Raw genomic sequence first — 26664 nt, forward strand, 5'->3', positions numbered from 1 at the left:
ACGGCTCATAATGTTTTTTTTCTTTGCCTATTATCGCCAAGTTTTTACTTCTAAGAAAGTAGAGAAATCATAGACAGAAACAAATAAGGAATTTGTTTTTGTCTGTCTAGATCTTTCCTTCTGTTACTGACCTGTATCTAAATTGTCAATTTGATCCTTTTTCCTTTCACACTGAAGTCTTCTCTTCCCTGCATCATGTAACTGACTAAATGCAAAGACAGTTAATGTAATGTAGTGGCTCCAAATTTGTCTTTTAAAGTAAAATCTTATGAAACGTGTGTTATTACAGCTCTAGCAATTTCTGCTCTCTTTGATAATGTGCAAATTTCTATCTCTGTAAATGATAGACTGTTAGGAGGTGATAACAAATTTTTTTAAAGCAAGCTCTGCTTGCAGCTACTATTATCTTTGCTTTACTGAAGGACTTTAATTAGAATCCTCACTATTATTAGAAGAAATTTGTGGCTGGGTGTCTCCTGAAAAGCTTTCCCTGTATTCTCAAAAGTCTGTGTTTTCTGATCCATTCTCATATTTCACCACCATTCATCCCCTTCCCCATACTTGAACTTTTATAAATAATACTTCACAATAACAATATTTCTCTGTTTATTGCTTTACTGACTTTTTGTTGTTTGTTTCATATCCAGGTGTTTAGGCATTACCCTTCTTATTGTATTGCTAAAACTTGATAAAAAATTTGCTTATTTCATCTGTCCTTTCAAATGTGTACGAACCTTGACATATGAAATATTATTTCCTAGATTTTCACCACTAAGGGAGTTCATGATACTTAGGAGTAACTAGAAGTCTGTTTTAATCTGTGTAAGTTTAGATGCTACTTACTCAGTCACCTTGTGACTTTAAAATTCCTTCTAGAATTATACCCCTAAAGTATTTGTATTTTATAATAACAATGATTTATGTTGTACAATCTCTTGTTTTATGTCTATATAGGCAGCCATAGACAAATGTTGTGACTGTGATCTAAATCATTTTAGATTGCAACAAGTCGATAGAATGAAATTTCTAATTTCTATGAATGTGTTTTTCTCATATATTACTAAATAACATTGCATGTTACTGTGAAGAACATTGGCAATACATTTTAATGTCTCTATAGTCAATGACATTTGTGCTGGCTAGGGTAATTCGGTGTTTGGAGAAGATATCTGCTATTATGAGAATGTTTGTTGGAAGGTGTTCAACTTTTGAGCTAAACTCTTATCTCACAAGTAGGTCCTGGCTCCTTAGAGGCACTTGATCTGAACCCTGATTATCATAAAAGGCAGTAAAGTTTTGCAATCTGCTAAGAGTTTGAAATATCCTAGGCCAGGTATTTCTGGAAGATTTCTCTTACATTAGTTTTCTAGCCAAGCATTTTCCTTTTCTATTTGTACATTCTAGAATTCCTCTTCAGTGAAGGCACTAAGAAAAAACAAAAATTGTATCTTTTTGTTTGAACTTTTTAATTTTCAAAGAGCAAATCTAATCTACTTCTGAAATCCTGGTATTTTGTACAATTGAAGTGGGGTTGTTACAACATGAAATTTATATAGTGTACAACACACAAAAGATGTCCTTGAAGCTTAGGAGTGCAGACAAACTCCCTTAGAGTTTGGCTGTTTGTCTGTGATTTACTTAAATAATACAGCTCCTGAGTATAGCTAAATCTCTGGGAATAGGTTTCCATAAATCAGTGTTGCAAATATGCTTTAGACAGAAATTTTTTCTCTCCTAAATTGTAATTCTTGTAATCATTGAAAGCCATTTTGGATAGTATTATAATTTGCCTAATTTTAAGTCTCATGGATATCCCACAAAGATTCTGTGACACATTGCCATTAATTTTGTCAAGGTCATTGAAGTCAAGTGTTAAAACCTGGAAACGGTAATAACCAGGTGGACAAAATAAACAAAACTTGTCTTAAAATGAGTCAAGAAAGAAGATCTAATTTAAAAAAAAATACAAATCTGATTATTAAAACATTTACTTGGAACTTAAAATGTGTCAAATATAGGTTAGAATATATATTCTTCTTTTACAAATTTTTCGCATATTAATTTTTTTCTCTGGAAAAAGATACGGTGCTTAATGGCATCTTGAAATCATAAGGGCTTTGAGATTTCAGATTAATTTGTTTTCTCATACAGTATATGTACCAGGGGAAAATCTGAGAATGTTTACTATACCAGGCCTTCTGATGGGCAGTGGGGAGAAGATACTGTTCCTGTTCTCTTGTGCCTTAAGGTCTAATTGTGAGGAGAGACAGGAAAAATATCATGGGACTATGAATAAAGGTGATCACAATGGAAATGATGAAAGAGAATAAATCCTCAGGTAATTATGAATTTAAATGGACCGGATTTGGTAAATACAAAATGTTACTGGGCAGAGGGTATGAGGGAGCCAGAGAGGAGCCTGAAGAAGAAAGAGGAATACGGTTAAGGGTTTATACCTGGGAAAAGTTAACTCCATTAACTGAGGTAGATATTATGAGAAAAGGTTTGTGGGGCCTGATTGGATACACTCCATTTTGATTCATTGAAATTAACATCTAGGTGGTAATTAGAAATTCTGGACTTAAGAAAGCAGTCTGGAATTGCTATATAAATGATAAAGAAGACACTGAAGCAAAGAAAATCATTTGTCTTTCTATCACTGACATTTTCTCTTCTTGGTCTTGTATATTTTTTAAATGTTTGTGATTGTTAGTATATCAAAAGATTTTCATACTGCAGTAACTCATGAAGATATTTAGATTTTGCCAGTTGGACATACATTATTAAATATTTCCCTCCATATTTAATATAGACCTTCGTAAATCAGGGTATTGAGTTCCTAGAGTTTTATTTTTAAAATCAAAAAATAGAAAAAGAAATATTTAATTTCTTTTATGTAGTAGGCAGCATGGAGAACATGTGGTTCTTAATGCCAAGCAGAAAAACAAAACATTATATATTTTTACTAGGACTGCTACCTTGCTAGAATCATTACTCTGATATTCTCTGATGATTTTATTGAAATTTTCTTTAACCTTTTTAGTACCTTATTTCTCTATAGGAAATAACTGAGAGTGACTTATTAGCCCCCTTTTCAGTCAATTGATTGGTTACTTGACTTTTAATTATTCTAGCAGAACTTTTTCTTTGAGGTCTTCTAAGGCCAGATCCAACTTCAATCTTAGCTGCTTCAGTAAATGTTTATCAGAAACAGAACTTTCTTTTCCACTTTTCACATAGATAGTCTTCAGCATCATCAGAATCACTGGAAGGTTATGTTAAAGCAAAGACTGCCCTATCCTAAGAATCTCAGGTGCAGTGAGTCTGGTATGGGACTCTGGAATTGTATTTCTAACAAGTACCCAGGTCTTGAGACAACATTGAGAACAGCTGCTGGTCTTGAGACAACATTGAGAACAGCTGCCTTAAAGGATGTTGAAAGTTATAGAATACATACAGTAATACATTTTATGTTAGATGTGTTGAACTATCCTAGACTAACCTGGCCTTTAGGAGATTTCAATTAATTCTCTTAAGTACTAATGATTAAATTATACTTAATATATTAGAGTTTCCCAATTCCACTAATATATTTATTATTATTTATTATATTTATTATTATCTTTGGGTAAAAGATTTTGCTAAACATTACTTATATGTTCAATAATTAAGTTCCTAGAGTACCTCAATTGAAGAAATTTTGGTTTTAAAACTCTACTATAAAGAATACCAGATTTTATAATAGTAAGGGATCTTAGAGATCATCTAATATAATCACTTCATTTCATAAAGGAGAAAAAAGAAAGAGGAGCCCAGTGTGATTTAGCATTCGACCTAACAGGATCTATAAATTAATAGCTAGTAACTAACCTTGAGATAGTCTGAATGATGATAATAATAATTACAGCAACAATAATAATATTAGATGAAATTTATTGAACCTATCACTATGCTAGTAACTGTGATAAAAATTTTGTTTGCATTATCTCATTTAATCTTCACATTATCCAATGATGATAGGTGCTATTGTTCTCCCCATGTATAGATGGGGATATGACATCATTAAAAGGCTTAAGTGATATGTCCCAGATCATAAAACCAGGAAATATCAGTGCTGGAACTCAAGAGTCACAAAAAATGGCCGCTATGCTGTCTGACTCTAGCCACTGCACCAATTCGAATGGGAGTCATTTAAATCATTAGCTGATTTGAGTTAGATCAATTTAATAGAGCCTCTAGATCTACAGGCTGTAGATCTAGAGGCCATGTCTCTATTTGAATATTATAATGACATTTATAATTTAGTTACTCATTAAATACTAAGGGATAATGATGTCATTAGAAGCTGTGAAGTGCTAAGAAAGAGCAGAAATGAGTCATAGAAATGCTAACTTCTAGCCCTGTTCACCATTTCCGAACAGGACAAGTCTTTGAATCATTCTGAGCTTTGTTTTTCTTGGCTGTTAATCAGGATTATAGTATTAATTTACTTGATTCTTAAAATCTGATGGTGGTCAAATTCTATAAAAGTGTTTTATAAGGCAACATGTAATAACAGCATAATATATTATTATTATTGTATTATGCCATAATCTCTGTCTTCCTACCGACAAACAAATATACTAATAATATAACTTGCTGAAGTGAAGGATTGGCGATTGACAGAGCAAAGAAGAATTTAATTCATTTTACTCTTTTTCTATCTCAGTGCATGTAAAGAGTTAAAAAAATAGTTTCAGTATTTTTGCTAATACGATCTGTGGCTTTAGAAACAGCACCTATTAACTGATCAGAAAATAAAAGTCTGAAACAGGAGATTGGAATTAGCGTATGAATGCAGATATACTATTAACCCAATATATACCCTGCTGATTAAAAATAAAGAACATTATTTAGTTGATGTCATGGATGTTAATAAATATGGCCCTAGCTACTGGTAGATAGCTATGTTCTTTAAACAAATCTAAAATTTTCAGATCGAATCCATTTACTTTCTGCTTTAAAACTCAGATATTCTGAAAAAGTTTACTTTTAACTCTTGCATTCATTTTTTTTTTTTAATTGGGCTTTGGAGAAGGTAATTTTGCCTTTTCCATTACTATAAACTATTATAGTACTATGGTGCCTATTAAATGATATTATGTACTAAGACGGCTTATATGCTCAAGTCTTTAGCACTGCCCTTTGAGAATGAAAACATTTCAACTTTCCTCAGTGGTTAACCATTTGGGATTTTAACCTTTTTGTTTTATTACCTCTTGGATATTGACAGTAAGTGAACCTAAAGGTATGTGTAACTTTATTCTTAGGTACTATAAAAATTCAGAGAGAGTAAGAGTGAGAGAGAGGACAATTATAGTAAAGTATTAAAGATGTTGTCCCCTCAAAATCTTTATCCTATTGTGACACATACCTAGAGAAATTATCAATTATACTTTCTTTATAATTTCATATAAACTATTAATAGAAAAAATATTTATAATATTGCCTAAGTCTACTGTTACTATGAAAAAGCTGAAAATTATCCCCAAATATGATTCTTATAGTAAAGTAGTAACCAATATAAAGTATTTTTCTTAATAAGTACTTCAAATGTCTAAAAATTAAATTAAGCGTTATTATTTCACAGCAGGGAGTTTAAAAGATATTTCTACAAAGCATAGATTGTGTTTAGTCAGCAGGCAAATGGCAATCATGAGAGATCTTAATAATTCTGTCTTAAATGAAAGAATTTTAAAGACATGGACTATTGATGCACTATTAAAGTGATAAAGTAGCTTAAGCTAATGAGTCATTCTGACTCATAAAATAATATACTTTTTAAGCTCCTTAGTCAGACTAACATTTTGTTCTCTTTGGTCCTGTCCAAACTGTCCACAGAGACATTTGGTTCATGTGAAAAGGTTCTTGATATTTTGTCTTATCCAAAACATCTACGGAGACATGTGGTCCACACTGACTCACTTATCTCTCACCCCATGTGCCATGACCAGCTAGGCTACTGAAACAAGAAGAATTATCATTGGCAATACAGCCACAGCACAATTATTGGACTGATAAAACATGATAGAATTTTTTATGTATTAATCATCTAAACCAAAAGTACAAATTATGGGCTGTGGGAACCCAGGGATGTTTCCTAACTGTGGGCATTTTTGACAGGACCAGATATCAGGGACCATTCAGCATGTATCAAAGATGCTCATGGACATATGTGATAGGACAAATTTCAAGGACCTCTTGGGTTGGACCAATTGTCTCTATGGATGTTTTGAACAGAATCAAGTGTTTGATAATCTTTATTATTCTTGAAAACCAACAAATTATAGAAAAAGTAATTTTTCTGAAATATTTCTCTTGCTCTTTTCTCTCAGCATACTACACTTATTATAAAATTCTACAAATACATCATTAAATATATTTGGAATCCAAAAGAGTAAAATTAAATAATAATAATAAAAGAACTTCAAGTAATAAAACAAAAACTGTAAGCATTTAGGCATTTTCATTCCACAGTAAGAAAATAAAAGACAAGGCCCTTATTCTCTGTTTTTGGACAGAGAAGCTAAGATAGGTAAGTCCCTTAGGACCGAAGAAATGAAATATAGTGAAAAGAGTTGAGAAACAGAAAGATATAAATCCTGTTTTATAATCTCATGTAAATTATTTAGTCTTTTGAGGCTTGACTGTCTCATAAATTTATGAGGGGGTTTATAGTTCCTCCTCACCAGGGAGATTCAAGATTAAACAAGTCAACACACTGAAGTGCCTAGCACTAAGAAAGCTGAGTATATGTAAGGCCCTTCACCTTAATCCTGTCTAAGCATTCTATATTTATTAATTTTAATTTAATTAAAAATGCATATGTGCATTGATGAGGCTAAATATTCCTGAAAACAAATGCATCATGATGTGTTAGAGCTATTTTGAAGAGTTAGTTTATAATAAAATAAGAGTGAAACTAATCTTTCAAATGTGAGCTTTTGTAAAAAGCTTTTATTGGGGTCATAGTTATTAAATATCCCCAATCCATTACAAATGTGATTAAATCTAAAAATAATAACATGATGTTTCAGTAAACACTATATATCAATTGAACTCTTTAATTATAATACTTCAAAAAATTAATCATCAAAAAATAACAGTGAGTCATTTAATAATTTCAATCAAATAGATAAGGTATTAATTGGGAATATTGAAAAATACATATTATGATAAGAATGTCTCATAAATCTTTTCAAAATGCCCTTTACTTTCAGCCTACCGTATTCACTTATTCTCTGATTAGAGGCAAAATAAGTAAAATTTTATCATTTTAACATCTAAAACACACGAAAAGGATTTATGAAGTATAGAATTTTAAATATTGTTTACAAGAACCAATTTTTCAAGGATTTAGAAGAAAGAGTGCTCTCGTTTTCATTACCACATTTATTCTTTATCCTATAATTTTCTGGATCGATTAACTTTTAGATATATTGATGTTCCAAGTCGCTATTTTTTTAATCACATGTTAGAAACACTTAACGACAATTCCAAATTGTGAGTTTTAGCCTTCTGAGAGAATGTTCACATCCACACAGAAAACTGTGGGTGGTTTTTGGAGGGTAAGAGAAATTCGTAGTTACCAGTTTATTAACAGGCTTTATAACTTATTTTTCCTTAAATGAGATCATGATAGATGAGTAGAGTGGGTTTAATTTTGCGCTCTCCCTATTTCCCTCACATTTGTAACCTAATTGTAACATTCCTTCTTAGTTTCTGGAACCTTCTAGGGAAAGTATGAAGATTTGTTTGAATTGGAGAAACAGTCTTAATTGTTAAGCAACGCTAGTATCATCAGATATAAATGAAAAATTTTAATACAATAATATCATGATGAAAAAATATAATGATGAATAAAGTATAAATTAGAAACAATTATTTAAACATTTATTTAGACTTTATATTATGTGTATTTTCCACTATTTAAAATATCAGAGAATACTTGATTAGTAGTATATTAAAGAATTTTCCTCAAAAACAATACATAATTTGAAAAAACAGGTTGATGTGTGTTGTAAATGTTTATTACATTTTACCAAGTGGTTGTAGTTCAAGAGATAATAATAAAAATTTTTAACAATAATTGAGCATTGCGCAATGTACCAGACATTCACTTAAGACTGCTTTAACAACCTTTGTGATAAGTTCTTTCATTATTGCTATTTTATGAAGAGAAGTTAACTTGCCCAAAGCCATCATCAGTAACAATAAATATAAAGTTAGAGTTATTTTTTGGAAGTCTTTAATTATACTGTTATAGCAATCAATAAAAGAGAGATAAATTTAAGAATCTTACACCCATTCAACAGACCAGTTGTTTTAGTATCCAAAAGTTAAATCTAAAATTTATTAGTATTTTTTAAATTTAATTTCCCATTAACAGAAAAGTAAAAACCACAATTATAATTATCATATCTTCATTTTTATATTATGATGGTAACATTTACTTTCTCCTCCTTACATTTATAAATCATTCCAACTCTGTCAAAGCACTTTCACCATATTTAGGTCATTTGATCCTACGAGTAAAAAGGCAATGCTGTCATCTCTAAAAGTAAAGCTGGTGAAGGCTGTTCTGAAGGCCACAAAGATAGATAGTGGATTCGCCAAGATCACCTGACTCCTCAGCTTTATCTCTCCAGCTTCTTTTAAGGTAACTGGTACACTTACATGCTCAGCTGTAGTCAATTCATAAAAGCCAACATCCAGACTCCCTACACTTATTAAGTAAGGGCCTTACTAACTTGCAGCCGTCATGTCTTAGCTTCTACTATTGGTTCCATATTTTGACTTTGCCTCTCCTCATTTTGATAGTCTGGCATTTTAGACTAGGATGTTTTTCATTAGGACATACTATCAATGTAATTAGTTGCATCTCTCGCTGCCAAAAAACGGATCCATATGAAGCTTGTGATTATCACCTCTGTTTAACAGGTGCTGTGACTGAGAAAAGCTCTTAGAATGAATTTTCCACTGTAGCATAGAATTTTCAAAATAAATTTAAGTACTAATGATAATATGTAATAGTGTATTGCCATATTAGAATGATGAAACCTTGTTATGGGATTTCCATGTTTCCCATATTTTGAGTGTTCTGTCAAAGTGGATTGTGAGGATTCATGTCATTGTCCCCTACATTTCTGCCACCCATGCTCTATCCAACGTGGAGGACATAAAATAGTGCTGTATTTCACATAGTCCTAAGAGTCTCAGGCCACTTGAAAGTTACAACCAAGCTTGATAATATTTATTTATATTTAACATAAACTAAGATATTTTTTGCTTTATGGAGCCATTATTGGAATCTAAAACCATACGACTTGACACATTAACTTTTATTCATTCATGAAAATCTACATTCATTCATGGCAGCACACATTAAATAAACCTGATGAAGAAAAATATAAGACAGTAAAAATGAAGATTACCCTTGATATGATTGTTAACCTCTGAGAGCTTTGATTTATTTCAAGATTATCTCTGTAATAATTTAATAGTATGTATTCATTTGTGAATTTAAAATAAAATCATAAAATCAAAAGTACATGGAAAAGAGAAATCTATAAAACATGACAAAAATTGATAAAAATGATTTTATTTAACACTGAATAATAAATCAACAAATTATGCAATCTCCTATATTTCATATTCCATAGGGAAAGTAGCACTCTTTATTTTTCTTGAAACTGAATCCTTTTGGAAAAGCAATTTAGCAATGTTTAACAAAAACAAAATCAAAAATAAAAGCCATTCATATTTAATCACTCATTCTTTCATGTATTCAAAATGGAGGTGATTAAGTAAATTACAGTAAAATTTTAATAAAAATATTGTACGACCACCACAATGATATTTAAAAGACTTAAAATCTATCAAGGGATAAATAAATATCAAATAACAACTGAATTCTACATGGATTCATAAATAATTTTATAATTAATTTAAAACATGATGTGAATACTAAATTTCTTTAGAGAGCTAAGAGTTTGCATGTAGACAAGACATGAGCTTAAAAGTAAAGCAGATATTTAGCCTATATCTGAGCTTAAAAGTAAAGCAGATATTTAGCCTATACAAAACCTGATATGCATGGCATTTATTCCCATAGATTGGTGACTTATATTATTATATTCCCATAGATTGGTGACTTATATTATTCCCATAGATTGGTGACTTATATCTGAGCTTGAAAGTAAAGCAGATATTTAGCCTATACAAAACCTGATATGCATGGCATTTATTCCCATAGATTGGTTACTTATATTAACAAATTGGTACTTGGGCTACACTGAGCAATGTTGGGGAGGAAAAAAAGACTGATAAATTTGATTATTGAGATGAAATTAACATTAACAATCTTTGTAATAAGAATTTACACAATAACTAAAACCTGAAAAAATATTTGAAATGAATGATAGACCAAATAAGGTTAATATATTTAAGATATAACAAAAACAAACAAACAGACAAACAGATGAGCCCTTCCAGTCAAGGAACATAATATTCCAGTCTTTCAGAAACATTTCTAATTTCATGAAACTAGTATAACTTTGTTGTTAAAACCAGAAGAGAACAGTATGAGAAAGGAAAATTATAGCCTATCAAAAATATAAGTAAAAAAATCTTAAGCAATATATTTTTTAAAAATCTATTAATGTATTTCATTACTTTAGCGGATAGAAGAAAAGGAAATATATGGTTATCTCACTAGATGTAAAACTAAAAACAAAAAAAAGTAAAACCTAACATTTGATAAAATTTATATCTATCCATAATAGGGAAATTAAAAAAAAACTTTTCAAACCAGGAATTGAACAGACAAAAGATTTTCCTTAACTTGTTTACGAGAATCTACCTCAAACCTACATCTTATATAACTCTGAATAGTAAAATATTACAAATATTTATGTGAATATCAGTAAAAAAATAAGGATTCTCATTATTCTTCCTCCTATACAGCACTTTACTAGAGGTTCTATTTTGAACAAGAAAAAGTAAAAATAAAAAATACAAACACTGGAAGAGATTTTAAAAAAGTATATTCAAATAATGTGTCTACATAAAAACAAAATGTAATCTACAAGTTACTACAATTAAATAGAAAGTATGTGAAATTCATGATATAAAACATTAATGTAGAAAACTCAAATGCATTTAGACAGTAATCAAAGTTGGTCCATATATTATTAACACTAACAAATTAGAACTTGTAATTATATATGAATATATAATTATATAAACTAATATATATATAGTATGTACTTATTAAAAACTACATTTTCAACAGTAACAAAAACATAAATTGTCTAGGATATATCTAACATAATATGTGCAGGAGTTTCAAGGAGAAAATTATAAATTATTATTAAAAGCTTCCTTATTTCTAACTGAAATCTGAGTCTCTCTTTCAGCATCCATCACAGCACTGGGCCTTGTTCCTCATTAGCTCTTTCATATCATTGTTCACTCTTCCTTTCTAATCCCCCACCATAGTTTAGTATTCTATACAATATTCACCACGTTTAAAGTTTTTGGACTCAAGTTTGTAGTCTCACTCCTCAACAATGGTCTTGTCTAAACTCTCTGGTTGTACACATGGATAATCTTAGAATTACCCTGACTTCTCAACCTATGTTCTCTCTTCCCAAACAATGATCTTTAACTCCACCATACCTCAACCACCTACTCCCATGGCCATACCAATAATTGTTATTATCTTTAATTATACTACCTCTAAGGTTACAATTTCTTTCCTGTTCAATTCACCTAGTACCTATACGCCAACCTTTTTCTTGAGTCCTCTTCCCCACTCCCCCCATGATATCATTTTCTTTATTAAAATCCAATAGTCCATCGTTGGTGCCACTCATCCACAGATATGTTTCCCTCACTCACTTTATTATCTGGTAAATTCCATCTCTGGTTTAGCCTGTACTCAGATATCCAGTGAGGGCTTAAGAAAAACATAATCATTTCAGCAACTTTCACTCTAAATGTTTGATCACTAATTTCTAGTGGTTATTTTGTGGTGCCCAACAATCCTACTACAGTTCCTGGGTACATATACTCTCCTAATTTTCTATGTGATGAGTTTATTTTTTTCTATTTCTTTCTTCAAATACCCAACAAATCTACAGTTTCTCTCCCCTCCTCTTTCTCAGGTGATACCCAAGTTTCCCATTTTACTAAGAAAATGGAATCAATCATGAGAGAAATTTCATATTCTTCCACCATCATAGCTACCAGCCTGCCTAAATATGTACCTCAGTATTCCAAGTTTTCATACCGTCCTTGTATTTCTCAATATTCTTTACTGGTCCTTCTTCATCTTTTCAACCTCTAAAATTTAACATATCAGAGGGGTCAAATTTCTACCTTCTCTTTTTTACCTATATTCATTTCTTACTTGCTAAGTGACATCCAGGCATATGGCTTTAAATACTACCTGTATGCTAATGACTCTGAAATGAATATCTCCAGATTTCCGATATCTCAAACTTAACATTGAAAAATAAAATCCTAATCTTTATTGTTTCCCAAAACCTCTTCTTCTAGAATGTTCTCCATCTGTCTAACCAGGTCATTTAGTCATCATTGACCTCTTCTTGTAATATTATATCTCACATCCAATATTCAATTCATTAGCAAATTCTTTTGGCTTTTTAAATAATATATCTAGTATTGGACTACTTCTCCAACACTCCGCTGCAGTTCGTTTCAGCCATCTAGATCTCTTGCGTTGATTATTGCAAGTGTTATTTGATTTTTTTCCCTTTTCCACCTTTTTTACCCTTAATCAAGTCTCAAAAACTATTATACTTGATAACTCTACTCCCATCAAATTGACCAAATGCCCTAATCATACTCATGCCTCAGGAATGGAGCACTTGATATTTTCTCTTCTAAGAATGCTCTGCCCTTAGCAATAAGCTTAATTTGCTCCTGTTTTATTCATCCACTTATTCATTCACATTGTGAGTCTTTCTCCTCCTCTCTTTCTAGAATGTAAGTTGAATAAAGGCAAGGATTTTGTCTGTTCTGTTCGTTGCTATATTATCCAAACTTTGAAAAGTGACCGCCATAAAAGGAGTACTCAAAGGTATTACTGAATGCTTGAAAGAATAAAAATTAGCTCTAAAGACTGTAATGAACATGAAGAGAAAAGCTAATGTTCAAGGAAGACATATATGATAGACATAGAATGAAAAGAACGCTGGGCTTCAGTTCGATCGCTAGGAAGGAATAGTATTCAAGGGATGAATAAATGAGACTAAGAAAGAGCAACCAGAGAAAATGATGATAGTGATGATGATAATTATAATAATCATAATAGATTATGTTTTAGCAAATATGTAAACACTTTTATATTATTATTTTTAATTCATAAAAGGACCCTATGAGGTATAGACTATAATTATCTACACTTTACAGATAAGAAAATTAAAGTTTAGGGGGGTTAAATAATGTTTCCAAAGCTACAAATCGTTAGTGAAGCAGCCAATATCTGAGCCCATACGCTACCATCCATAGGAAATAGAGTCATGAAAGTCAACGGACTGGTGACTTTCAAAAAGGAAACAGTGATAAACATTGTCAAGCAAAATTAAAAATAGAATTACAGATCAGAATTAATATCTAGTTCTTACAAAATTAATTATAAACTCGGCCCATTAACTATATTTTAATAAATAAAAGATTTCAGTTAGATATCACTTAGTAGATTCTCCTTCAATATAAAAGATATAAAGAGAGATAATTTTTAAAATAAAAGTGAAGTCTGAACTAAATGATCTGGGAGTTAGTGATAATAATCTTCTAATTGCTTTAGTGATTAAACTTAACCCAAGCCAATGGTGATTTAAAGCTGCTATCTGTTTGATGTCTCCTTACGTCTTGAAATAAATGTCTCCAGTTTTTTATTCAAGATGCAAATAATATTTAATAGCTGTTATTTATGATATATCTATAGCAATATACATTAAAGAGCATGTGCCATTTTAGGAGATATACAGCTTAAATTTTCAATAACAAAAAGTACACTTCCAAACTTTGACATCTACACTTGCAAAACTGGCCCGCCAGGAAATTATTGTTTTTCCTCTTAGATGAATCAAGCATTATAATTGGGACTGTTTATGTGAGCAGAAACAGACCAATCTGGCAAGAATGAAAAAAAAAGTTTTCTATTCTTTCTCCTAATAATCTTAGGCTTGTCACATAACCCTAGTACCTTCCTGTTATTTAGTGACTTAAAAATTACAATGTACTTTTACATTCAGTCTTCATCACAACTCTGTGAGATTTAACCTTGAGAAGTCTTTGTTATATATTTATTCAGTTCTTATTCCATAATAAGAAATATTTTGAATAAATGTCCACATTTCAAAATGGGAAATTGGAAAAGCAAAGAAGTTAACTGGCTTTTTCATTTTTACACTACTAAAAATGGTTGAGGCAAGATTGAATGCATATCTTCTTACCCTTGATGGCTGAGCTATTTCTAGGATCTCACAGCTGCTTTCCATATAAAACATACAGTCTATTGATTAAGAATTTAGACTCTGGAGTCAAGCTGCATGGATTTCCCTGTGACCACAGGCAAGCTATTTAATCTCTTTAAGGCCTGTTCTCCTCGTTTGTAAAAAAAGGATAATAATAGCACCTAATTCCAAAAATGAGTTTGAGTGTTAACTAAGGCATTTAAAGCTCCTAGCATGGGCATGGCACATAGTAAATACCCCATACATGTTAGCTATTGCTTGTTTCACTATCATCAGACTTCGAGCATATTTGTATTAACAGTATCAATGAAGTAAAATGATTTTTGCCAGATTCTTGTTCATTTGATTCAAGTGTGTATCTTAGTTCTAAAATAAACTTGTCATCTGAGTTATCATAAAAGTATATTTACAATGTGCCTCATAACACTTATGCAGAAAATACAGAGTATATTTGCTGATATTTTAATTCAAACTAGACTTTAAATAAGCTTATAATAAAATATATAGCTAATGCAATTTAAAATAAATATTAACTTTTAAAAAGTAAAAACTATTGATATATTATTCATATTTGTATTAGGTGTATCACTGATCCAAGCTTGAGTAAAATTGTATTTTGTATGAGAGCTCTTAAAGGAGATAAGAGAATCAGGAACTGAATAATATTCACTCTCCTTTCTCGCTTGTCTCACAAAATCTTTTTTTGAAAATGAAGATTTCTCTCTTCTTGTGAAAAAAAAAATAATAATACCTTCCTCTTCCCTCCATTTGAAGAGAAAAAAATGGCAGCTTAATTACAGTTCAATTTTCATTAAAGGGCATTATTAAAATGATAAGATATGAGTGGGATTCTGAATGTTTGATAGAATTGCATAAGTGTGAAAGAATATGCACAAGCCAAGAAGAAAACTATGAATGGAAAGTTTGATTGTGGAATGATTGGGCCATAGGATTCATGTCAAAGAGAAGTTACAAAGCAGATTTTAATACACAGAGTTGGGCCCTGTCCATCAAATAAAGCAGTTAAAGTATAACTGTATTATACTAAGGACAGTATCCGATTGAGAATAGATTCTCAACAAGTGTTTAAAGAACCTCAAATAAGGAGCCTTTATGTAAATAAGTATGCTACGACTCTCCAACAGGACAAAATATACTTAATATTCGCATCACAGAAAGAACTTATAAATTAAAAATAAAATTATAAACAACCCAAAAGACAAATGGACAATTAAAAACAAATGTATCAAAGAAGAAAATTTTAAAAGTCAGAAACATTTGATGATTTTTACTAATTAATAATCAAGAAGAGGCAAATTAAAACAATGAACTACAGTAGTTTTGTCCATCATATTGTCAAACGTAAGTAGCTGTGGAGACAGGCTCCTTCATTTGTCGAAAGCTAGAATATGAATTCATGGACCTTCCTCCAGATTGACACACAGCATTCATTCCAATTCAAATATTCAATAGCATCATAATATTTCATACATTTGTGCTGTTTCTTAATTTTTTACTGGTATTTTATTTCTAATCTTATTACATTGGGTAGACACTCTCAAATAATGGGGACCAATAATTGTGGGCATAAACATTTCAGTCTTATTTCTAATTTTAATAGAAAAAGCTTTCAGTCTTTATTATGAGGTTTTCTATTGGCATTTGGTAAATATTGTTCATCATATTTAGGAATAATGAGGATTTTATCAAATATTTTATGTATGGTATCACATTTAAAAACATAATTCACTGCAAAAATTGTAGTGAAAATATAATAATAATCAATGGAATTTACATTCAGAAATAAATGCTATTTTTACACTGTGTTTTATCCTTTCCATACATGGTTGGATTCAACTTTCTAACAATTATTCCAGTGGCCTCCTTTCTAGAGAATTTTTAACTTTATTTTTATTTTCCTTTTGATCTTTGTTTTTTGTAGAAGAGGATTCCTTACTTTGTTAACATCTAAGATTTTGGTTATTTATTGCTTATTTAAAAGTAAAGGAGAGAGAATTGCAACTAAGGAAATAAACATAAGTATAAAATAATGTAGAGGCCAAAACTAACAATAATTTATTATTACAATAATATGAATTGGCCAATTGCCCCTAATTAAAAGACAGAGGCCTATATACACATGAGCTAAATTAAGGAAGATCTATGTTCTTTATAAGAGACTCAGTAAAACAAAGTGTTATTTTGATTTTTTATTCTTTAACCTCAAACCCTCACCAGTTCCTAGGTTACAATGAGATAGTTCAAAACTAAATTCCAAATTATTATTGGACATTCTCTTTCCATTTGTCTCTTCAGATTCACCTCCTTACTTATCAACTATATTACTAACCTCCAGGCACAATACAAATAAACATTTGAGTTAACTCCAGATATTGCAAGATTCATTCTTCAACCTGTTTTTTCTTTCCTGTGTGATAGTGAAGTACTTAATATTGGGTTACAATATTTTCCAGAATATTTGCTACTATAGAATATATGGGTGATGTATCATCTGAATTCTAGTATCACCATGAATGCCTTTCTTTTACTTTAACAAAAAAATGATTATTTGGCTAGATGTAGATTCTCGAATCACATTATTTTACTAAAAATTGTCTATAGATCAATTGCACTGTCTTATAGCTCTTAATGAGGAAAGATGAGAAGCTTGATATTAGTTGTATTTCCATTGTTACTCACTTGTTCTATATATGGTGACTTTACATTTTTTTCTTGATTTGGAAGTTTGGGATATCAGCAGGATGTATCTAGTTATATATCATTGTTTTCATTATTTCAGCCAAAGACCTAATGAAACTTCTTAGTCTACAGACCTAACATTTCCTTAGAATAGGAAAATTTCATTTGCTGTTTATAAATCACTTTTTTGGTGAGCCTCTCTCCATCTGTTTTTAATTTTCTCTTTAAATATCACGTATTTACATATTGTCTTCAGTATTTTTCTCCAAATTTTTCCTTATAAAGTGTGTGTGTGTGTGTGTGTATGTGTGGTTGTGATCTATTTGCACTACTTGATATTCTAGGACATTTTAATCATAGAACATTCTATCTTTGAATGAAGGTATATATATTTTTTAACTCCAAAAATAAGATTTTTTTTTCAGAAAGTATAATTCTCTAATCGCCTCTCCTAGAAAACAACTTTCTAGTTAGTGCTTTCTATATAAAATTTTCATATGAGTCTTCCAATTTCAATTTAATCAGACTTGAAGAGCTTCTTAACATAGGGATGCTATAGAAAAAAGTCAAGGATATCTGTGAACTCGGATGGGAAAATTATGTCTTATTTTACTAACTTCTAGACTAAATATATAATTTCCTTCAATCATAAAAACAGACCAAAAAAGCAGTTTTGCTAGTAGTTCTTATGTGTTTGTCAATAGTAACAATAATAGATATTTTACTGCCATGTTAATATTTTACTGCATATCTGATATATTTATATGTTGATCATTACTTAAAAATTAGTCTAATTACCTGCCAGTAGATCTTTTTATTTAATGCATTAATAAAGAAGCATATATGTTTACTGCATCACATATTTAAATATATTTTATTATTTTTTATTTTATCTTATTATTTTAAATATTTTAAATACCTTTTTCCTGTATAATATTATGCATTTATATTTTAAAATATTATTCTTTCTGAATAAGGATCCACAGGCTGTTTCATATTTCCAAAGAAGTCTGTGGCTCACAAAAATTTAAGAACCCCTAATTAGAGCCACATGTATACAATGGTGGCTGGTTCCTTTTGATCTGCCTTTTATGATTATTTTCTGGACTAAGGTTTTATTAGATGCCAGATCAACCTATTAGATAGAGTCTTTAAAATTTTAGCCACTCAGTGCAGGAAGGCACAAATGTCTTTGCTCTTTTTTACACATTTAAATGTACAATTTAATTTATAAAAAATATATACAATATATAACATATATAATAAAAAATTAAGTACATTCACAATATTGTGCAACCATCAGCACTATTTCCATAACTTTTTAAAATTAAATTTATTGGAGCGAGATTAGTTAATAAAATTATATAGGTTTCAGGTGCACAATTCAATAATATGTCATATGTATATTGCATTGTGTATTCAACAAAGTTAAATTTTCTTCCATTACCTTATATTTGATCCCCTGTACCCTTACCTACCTCCCAATCTCCCTGTTTCCCTCTTATAGATGAGCTGTGAACATCCTGGTAAATTGTTAGCCCTAAGCTAAGACCAACAGGTAGTCTCATTTTCTGCACAAGTAAAATTTGAATTCTGTTTAGTTTTTCAAGTAACAGTTTGGACCTAAAATAATAAATTTCACTCTTTTTAGATATATAACCTAACTATTCATTCATCCATCCATGTATTAATTAATCATTCACATAACAACCATTTGGTTTTTGTGCAAGCTTATATATGAATATATGTATGTATATATATTTATATATATAAATTTCTAGTTTTAAATACTGATATTAAATTAATTTTTATATATAACTTTAAATTGAAACTCCCTTATGTTAGTTTGAATTAGAAAGTCAAACAGTTGTAATTTATAAGAGAGGTAAATTTAGTATTTTTGAACTGGAGTTTTAAAAAATCTAGATTTTGATACATTAGATAAAAAGCATTGAAGCTAAAAGCAAAATGAAATAAAGAATTCAACAAATTTTTATTGAAGCACTTGAAAAAAGCCTCATAAATTTTCCATTGCTGTGCTATCAACTGGAATATAAAAAAGGTTTTTGGATTAGAGAAATTTCATGTTTCAGGGGATATTTTTCATATAATAGAGACTATAAGAGACTTTCACAAGATAATAAAAGTAATTAAGATTAGAGCCAGGTTAGGATATGGATCTACTTAGTTTTAAAAATTTAAGACACACCAAATAATATCACATAAGTAAATTTCTTTTACTCAGTTTATACTACTCACTTTAATAAGTGCTGAATTTAAGGGAGTGGGTACTCTTAAACTGAATGAATTTCACTACAGGTTGAATTTCTCTTCTCAAATTTTATACTTTAGTATTAATAGTTCCATATTTTAGTGTATTTTAGTGATAAAGAGACATTTTAACAATTGTGTAAAATATCACACTCTAGATTTAAAATATATGTGTCAGATTGGTGCTGAGTGACTTCAAATTAAAGCATTTGGATAAATTCTGAGAAAATTAATCAGAGTATAAGTTAATAAATTCCTTGTGTATGTCAGTCATCTTTAATGCTATGTGACATGAAAACAATTCAGTTAGTAATGTGACTAATTTTATAATAAGGTTGAGAAAAAGGCATTGAATAAATATTCATTCATAAAGTTTGGACACAATAAAAATTGGAGCAACTTTCCAATAATGCAATATAAAAAACAAGAACATTTATTTGACTTCAGGATCCTCTTATAATTACTTCTTCTACTTAGTTATCATTACTGAGTAAAGTATGTGACTCAATCACCTGAAATTTATTTTTTAAAAAATAGTAGTGTGTGTGTTGTTTATTAGTAATGACAGTATATATATTTTTAAGCATATATGTTTGCCTGGGTGCAATACTTTATGTCTATAGCTTTTACTTCTGCTAAAATAAGAATAGTGTGATTTTTATCTGCAGAGTTATGCTCATGACATTGACATCCGTCCTTAAATACAATAAGTAGCAAAGTAGCAAACAACAAAATTTTATGTCAAAATATTTTCTAAGTAATAGTTACTGAGTAATCCTGTGACCTATTTATTTTAGTGTAAGGAAAACGTGCTCTTCACTTGTGACACTGGAATGACAAATTGAAAAAGTTGCATATTGAAGGTACTGAATAAGGCAAATAAAAGGAATTAAGGTAAAAAATAGATAGGTTTGAAAATGAAACATGAAAAAGAGGGGAGCAAGACCATCTTCTGTATTTTCTAAAAATTTCCAAGGTCAAATACCTTATATTTTAGACTTATTTAGATTTCTGAGTAGATAGTAAAATTTCTGAAAAGGTAGTAAAGTTCATAATAAACTGAAAAATTTCTCAGCTGCAGGAGTTGAGCAAACAGAAGTCTCTGAGTCACAGCATTTTGCCATCCTCTTAATGACTTCAGGATTGCCACCTCCCATGGCAGGATATGGTTTGAGATGGCAATCTGACCTACAAGGTCCATAAGGAATACCCCTTTACCAATCCTAATTCATAGCCATCCAAAAGATAGAAGAGAGAGGAAGAGTCATTGGCCTTAATTGGATTTGGGAATCTCTGAAAGTCCCATTTCAGTGCTAGAACTTGCAAATGGTCATTAAAACCTTCTGCAATGGAACTTTCTATTTTTTTTGTTCCATTTATGTTCAGTTTTTCCTCCTAGACAAGTGGACATTAGGGAAACTGAAATCCAAACTCAAAGACATCTTAGAGCATCTGGACTAGACTCTCTTTTCCTCCAGCACTTTCACTTTGAGTTATTGTACTCCATGCTTCTGCTTTTCTACTCTCTGTCTGGCCTATTTGACAGGACATAATCACAACCTTGATTTTTCCAGTGCTACAACTCTACTTCTGGCTGCAATAGTTACTGGCCATCTTTATCTGTGTCTAACCATTCTAATTTTTAATTCAATCATCAAAATATGCAAGAGATGCTAATATTTAGAAATTAACTCATTACACTTCTGGTTAAATTCTTCTATGACACCACCAATTTCTACAAAACTAATGCAACTCAAAATCTTCCCTAATCTTGCCTAATTTATATTGAGGCATTTTACAATTACTTATCTCTATATAACTTATACTCTAAAACAAGTATTTTCTGTGAATACATCTTTCATATTTTCTTCTTGTTGCCGTCATTTTCCTATAACTTTACTATATCACTGGTTCTTAAGAGCTAAAAACTGAAGGGTCTCTTTTATCCTACACTGTTTCACCTTCTGTGATTGCCTTTGCCATCTGAGCTTGATTTAATTGTTAATTGGAAAGCTTAGAACTCTGATTTCATGTCTTCATTCCATAGAAGTGTCAATCACCTAGACACAGTAAAAATTAATATATTATAGTATGGAATACACATTATCTGTGAGGGACTACTATGTAAAAAAAGAATATCAGCCCAAATATTCTAACATTTCTAAAAGAACAGTTTGAATCTGCAGTTTTTTGCTCCCAATATGTCAACTATTTGCTAATTGTTAAGGAATGTAAAATGTTGCAGAAGGCCAAGTTCTTGTTAACACTGAAAAAAAAGTTATAGTTAGCAAATAATTCTCTTCTATGGTATACAGCAGATTTTTACAGTTAATATTTTATTCTAACTCTATTAATCCACTGTAAGGAATATAAAGCAGAAAAATTACCCTGAGATTTTGGCAAGTACAGTAGTCTCCCCTTATCCACGAAGGATACATTCCAAGACTCCTAGTGGATGCCTGAAACCACAGACAGTACCAAACCCTATATATACAATGTTTTTTCCTATACATGCATACCTATGATAAAGTTTAATCTATAATTTAGGCATGGTAGGAGATTATCAATAATAACTAATAATAAAATAGAACAGTTACAACAGAATATTGTAATAAAATTATGTGAATGTGGTCTTTTTTTGTCAAAATACCTTATTGTACTGTTTGTACAGTGTGGATATGCTGGACAAAGAAGTGATTTACTTTCCGAGTTAGGATGAACAGGGGCAGCGTGAGTTTTCATCACGTTACTGAAAACAGCACCTAATGTAAAACATACAAATTTTTTTCTGGAATTTTCCATTTAATATTTTTTGACTTCAGTTAACCACAGATAATTGAAACTGCAGGAAAAGAAACTACAGGTAAGAGGGAATTATTATATTTGGAAAAATTGCAAAGATATTAAAATTTGTTGATCATCGGATGTGACATTAAAAAAGGTTGTTTCTCATATACTATCAAGGATACTGACCAAAAAAAATGACATAGATAATAGAGGCTCTCTTCATCCCTCTGGCAACCAAATCAAAGTTGTGACAGAAACAAAGAGCAAACAGCAAGGAAAATCGCTTGAGATCTAGATAAAAAAGCCCTATAACTAGGGAGAGAAATAAGAAGTCTCCCTGCAATGGGAGGAGGTAGGATGGGGCAAGGACGAAAGGTTACAGAGTCCCGATTGTTTGAGTGGGACAGAGGCTTCATCAACGACAGCAGCAGCGGCACAAGCCTCTTAAAGGGACCATGTCCGCGAACGGACTTTTGCAGTGATGGACCTGTTCGCTCCAAGCACCAGCATCGGGTCTACTGCACAGGGAGTACCAGGGACTTACAGGAGGAGACTGAGTTGTCGGAGTGAGGGCTGAGTTGAGACTCGCTCTGTACAGAACTGCTGGAGGTATCCATTGTTCACTGTTGAGCCCTTTCCCCTCCCAGTATACAGACTCAATGATGCCATGGCTGAAACATCATCAAACTGGTTAACAGAGGTCACTCCTCCCAGAGGAAACTCCGCCTCCCACAACTCACGGTCCTACCCAAGCCACATCTAGGTATATCCTAGGTATATCAGATGCCCCTTGCTGAGCAGCGCCTAGACTAACACTGGCGGCAGCTGGCCTTGATTTCTGGTGGCCTTTTGAGACAACTATAAGCACAGCATCTGTGGATTGCTTGCTGAATCTTAACAGGTGGCCCCAGAGGGGCATAAGCTGTGGCTAAATTTGGCCTGCAGCTGAACCCCTCTCAGGACTGTGCCACTGGACACCTACTTCACAAAGCCACACTAATAAGACTGAGACACTTAGGAGCTTTGCTTAGTACATAGAAACAGACATGGAAAGGCAGCCAAAATAGGAAGACAAAGAAGCAGAAACCATATGAGAGAACAGAGAAGAGATCTAGAAATAATGGAATCAAGAAATCTAACAGATGCAGAGTTCAAAACACTGGTTATAAAGATAGTCAATGAACTTAGGGGAAGTGTAGATGAATTCAGTGAGAATTTTAAGAAAGAGATAAAAAAAAAAAACATAAAAATGGAACTAGAAATTATAAAAGGGAACCAGTCAGAAATGTAGAACACATTATCTGAGATGAAAAGTATATTAAGTGAAATAAAGAGTGAATAAAGAAGAGGATCAAATGAACTATATAGAGGATGGGAAAGCCAAGAACACTCAATCAGAATGGCAAGAAAAAAGAATCTAACACTATAATAATAATTTAAGAAGCCTAAGAGACACTATTAAATGTAAAATTATCCTTGTTTAGGGGTACTAGAACAAAACCAAGACATTGAAGAGCTATTTGAATAAATAAGGATGGAAAACTTACCTAACCTGATGAAGGAAATAGACATAAAACCCTAGGAAGCCCAGATAGTCCTAAAAACTAGGAACCTAAAGAAGCCCACACCAAGACACATCATAATTTAAATACCAAAGCTTAAAGACAAAGAGAGAATCTTAAAAACAGCAAGAGAAAAGCAGTTACTTACAAGGGAGCACCCATAAGACTGGCAGCCGATTTCTCAAAAGAAACTATGCAGGAAAGAAGGGCTTGGCATGAAATATTCAATGTGATGAAAACCCAGGATCTACAACTGAGAATACTTTATCCAGCAAAGCTATCATTTAGAGTCAAAGGACAGATAAAGATCTTCCCAGACAAAAATTAGCTAAGAGAATTTATCAATACCAAGCAAGTATTACAGGAAATGTTGGAGGGACTTCTTTAACAAGAAAAAAACATGTATCAAAAAGAGGAACAAAGAATGGTAATAACTACATTCCTATCAACAAGTATCTCAAACGGAAAAGAACCGAGTGCTCCAACCAAAAGATAGAGTGACTGAAGGAATAAGAAAACAAGACCACTACATATGCTGCCTACAAGATACTCACTTCGAATTAAAAGACACGCAAAGACTAAAAGGAAGGGAATGGAAAAATGTATTGCCTTGATGGATTTAGAGGGTACTGCACTGAATGAAATGGGTCATATAGAGAAAGACAAATATCACATGATTCTACATACATGTGGAATCTAAAGAACAAGATAAACAACAACAAAAGTGGAAATAAACTCATAGATACAGAGAATATTTTGAGGGCTATTAGATGAGAGAGGGATAGTGGTGGGGGACAAAAAAATGGCAAACGGATTAAGAGGTACAAATGAATAGTTGCAGAATAGATATGGAGATGTAGATTGTAGCATGAAGAAGATGGTTAATAATGTAGTAAATATGTAAGGAGGAAGAAGGGTACTAGATTAGGAGTGATCACTTTGTGAGTTATGTTGGATATTTGATCACTATGCTATACAACTGAAAATGGTATATTATTTTATGCCAACTACAAATGAAAAACTCATTGAATTGTACAATGTAAATACAAGCAACTAATTGTCTATTATATTTCAATAAGCTGGAAAAAATAAAAAACAAAATCAAAAAAAGGTAAAAAAAGAAAAACACTTGTTTCTTATTTTTCAGTGTATTTTACACAATACTATTATGGTGTTGGATTTTAATAAATTAGTAAACATTTGAATTAATTTGGTTGAGAGATTTAGATTGTGCGTTCTAGTAGTCTGTCAAATATGGCAGTTATCTCTTTGTGAATATAGATTATTTCATCTTTGTTTTTCTTAATTTTCAGTCTAATGCAGTGTCATACAACAGATTCAATAAATATTTGTTGATTGAAGTATGAATATATTGTTGAATTTCAAAGAATTATAAGTCATGATAGTATTTTAAGAAAGGCGATTGTCTGAAGAAATTCATATTTTGGAACAATAATCTTTGCTGTAGAGGAGGAAAGAATTGAAGGTTCTCAATGCCTGTACTTTTCTCATAATTTAGAATGGTTTCTATTTTATAGTAATACCTTTTATAAAATCTTAGTGGCCCCTTGCTATTTTACTAAGGCTTCCATTCTATTAGTTGTTTACATATAAAGCCTTTTATTCCACAGTTCCTCCCATCTCTCTCTTCATTTTCAGAACATAAAAATAATTGATAAATAATACATTTTTCTGCCTTTGTATTGATCTTAGATTAACTATTACATACATTTAATACTCATCATCTGTCCTTTTCTCAGTTCTGCATCATTTCATCCCCTAGTAGATTCTACAGGAAGGCCATGTGAGCATAGCATTACCTGAATCCTTGCATATTTAAAACTAGTTTTTCTAAATGAACTCAGATGTGCTAGGAAAATGCAACTTATACAAACTGACCCTATAACTGATAGAAAGGCCAAACAGACTAATTTTCGTATAATAATTAGGAAAAGTTACTGAATAAATATCCCAAGCACTGATGATTTTACGGGGTAATTTTTTAATTAAATTTATTTAGGTAACATTGATTAATAAAATTATATATGTTTCAACTGTACAAATCAATAATACATCATATGTATATTGCATTGTATGTTCACCACCCAAAGTTAAGTTTCCTGTAGTCACTATATATTTGACCTTCTTTACTCTTATCTACTTGCCCCACTCCACCCCTTCCCTCTGGTAACAGCTAAACTATTGTCCATGTTCATGAGTCTCTGTCTTGTTCATTTGTTGCTTTCAGTTTTATATTCTACATATATTGATATCATATAGTTAATTTTTTCTGTCTGACTTATTTCACTTTGCATGATAATCTCAAGATCCATCCATGTTATCACGAATGGCAATATTTCATCTTTTCTTATGGCTGAGTAATATTACATTGTAGATATGTACCACATCTTCTATATACAATCACCTATCAAAGGGCACTTCAGTTGTTTCCATGTCTTAGTCACTGTGAATAATGCTGCTATGAACATCAAGGTGCATATAACTTTTTGAATAAATGTTTTCAAATTTGGAGGGACATATCCAGAAGAGAGATTTCTTGGTCATATGGTAATTCTATTCTAAATTTTTTGAGGAACCTCCATACTGTTCTCTATAGTGGCTGTATCAATTTATACACCCACCAGCAGTATATGAGGGTTCTTTTTTACTTACAATCTTTCCAACACTTTTTATTAGTCATCCTGTTGATGATAGCTATTCTAACAGGTGTGAGGTAGTATCTCATTGTGGTTTTGTTTTACATTTCCTTAATAGATAGTGAAGTTGAGCATTTTTTA

The 26664-nt window shown here is 31.3% G+C and overlaps 1 protein-coding gene across 6 annotated transcripts in view; it reads left to right on the top strand.

The window, feature by feature from the left end:
• Positions 1-26664, top strand: part of TRPC4 (transient receptor potential cation channel subfamily C member 4) — a 222710-nt gene that overhangs the window by 79376 nt on the left and 116670 nt on the right. The gene's annotated exons all lie outside the window — the stretch shown is intronic.

Source organism: Pteropus medius, unplaced genomic scaffold, assembly GCF_902729225.1.
Source record: "Pteropus medius unplaced genomic scaffold, Ma_sr-lr_union100, whole genome shotgun sequence".
Lineage (NCBI taxonomy): Eukaryota > Metazoa > Chordata > Mammalia > Chiroptera > Pteropodidae > Pteropus > Pteropus medius.